This window comes from Nilaparvata lugens, chromosome Y, assembly GCF_014356525.2.
Source record: "Nilaparvata lugens isolate BPH chromosome Y, ASM1435652v1, whole genome shotgun sequence".
Classification (NCBI taxonomy): Eukaryota; Metazoa; Arthropoda; class Insecta; order Hemiptera; family Delphacidae; genus Nilaparvata; species Nilaparvata lugens.
Genome location: NC_052519.1, coordinates 8,419,449 through 8,421,103, shown reverse-complemented (window position 1 = coordinate 8,421,103; position 1,655 = coordinate 8,419,449). Strand labels below are relative to the sequence as shown.

Genomic DNA, 1,655 nt, shown 5'->3' with positions numbered 1-1,655 from the left:
CTAGGCTTAGCCTGCATGAAACATGACCGATGAAAATATAAAAATACTTATGTATGAAAAGAAATATTTTTATCTGGTGCATGCAGATTCGTACATCCATAAGCACTGCATGAAACTACCATACTTTGAATATTTTTTATTGCTTCAATAAAGAAATATTATCATTTGAAAAAGGCTCTTTTTCTACACAGCGAATACAAATACCCGACTTCTTGCCCGAAATTTCTGGTAGCTACACTAGCGCTGTGGCATCATAGCGGACTTCGCTCTTCTTAATCTTATTCTCTATATCAATGTATAGCATATACACTAGATCCGTGACGTTTTTAAGATTGATACTAGCGCTGCCTATAACATTCTTACCAGCTTAGTCTCTCTACATTTGTCTACTTGTTTCTATAAAATAAACTGAATAATTTCTTCATAAACAAAGCAATGGATTCTTTTCGTCCAAAGCTTCAATGCGATATTTTATTAAAATTTCAAGTTGAAAATTAGCTTTCATAGTTTAGTAACGTGTATAGTAAAACAAGTTTTATATTACGATAATTTTTGCTATTTATGTGGTTAACATAACAACACAGTGAGGTTACCAACAGCAACACAGGTAACTCAGTGTTAGGCTAGAATTTTTTTCTAATCTGTAAGATTAATTTATTTATAATATAATTGTACAAAAGCTGAAACATGAATTATGAAATCTTCTAAGTAGAAAGAAAGAATAGAAAACACTAAATGATCAAGATGGCCTCACTTTATATATTTTTGTTAACTATTGTTGGACTAGCCCACTTTTAGGGATCCTACTGTTCATATTATAGCCAATGGCTTTTAAAAATTTTACTAATAAAAATATTCCTTTGCTCGTGAAGCGAGCCTGACGGTTAGTATATATATGTGTGAAGAATTTTACAGTCTATGATCACTTAGAATGAGATGAAAAATTGCTTTGGTTAATGAGTTATTTGTAGGTATTGAATTACTTATATAATTTTTTAAACTATATTATATCATGGTCAATCTTATTGTAACACAAGATGTATCATAGGCTACATAAAATTAAATAGGGTTTGAAGATTTTGTGTCATTATTGAAATGTAAGGCCTATTGAAACAGTAAGAATTGTCTAGAAGCTGTAAATCAAAATGTTTTTTTTTCAGGTCTATCTTGATGTGACTATCTTATTCAATGTTTCTGGTTTTGAGGAAAGCATTTTCCCATCATTTCAAACGTAAGTAATATTTGAGGAGACATTATGCTTCTTTTACAATTATTATTATCAACAGCTACTATTAACCATTTATGGCCTATCAAGCAGCATACTAAAACTAATATAATAAAACGGAATGTTCATTAACTTGCTGTATAACTATAAAAATGAGTGCCTAGAGGCAGTGGCGGCTCCAGGGGGGGTCCATAGAGGCCATGGCCCCCCGAGAGCTCAGAAAATTTTATATTTTCAACAGGACTCTATCAAATGAAATTAATGTTACAAAAAAAATAATTGATTCACACAATTAGTACATAAAAATTTTAAAAGTATTCATATTTGAATATATTTTTTTTAATAATATAAAATTCAATCCATTAAATAATATTTGCAAACCTATTTATAAAAATGTGATTACTGAGATTTTAGCTACGGTAATTCTGAA

The 1,655-nt window shown here is 30.0% G+C and overlaps 1 long non-coding RNA gene across 1 annotated transcript; it reads left to right on the top strand.

Moving 5' to 3' along the window:
* Positions 1-754: 754 nt before the first annotated feature.
* On the top strand, positions 755-1,237 carry LOC111060224. The gene is made up of 2 exons (XR_005573486.1): positions 755-883; positions 1,161-1,237. It is a non-coding gene; the product is annotated as an uncharacterized LOC111060224 (long non-coding RNA).
* Positions 1,238-1,655: the final 418 nt, after the last annotated feature.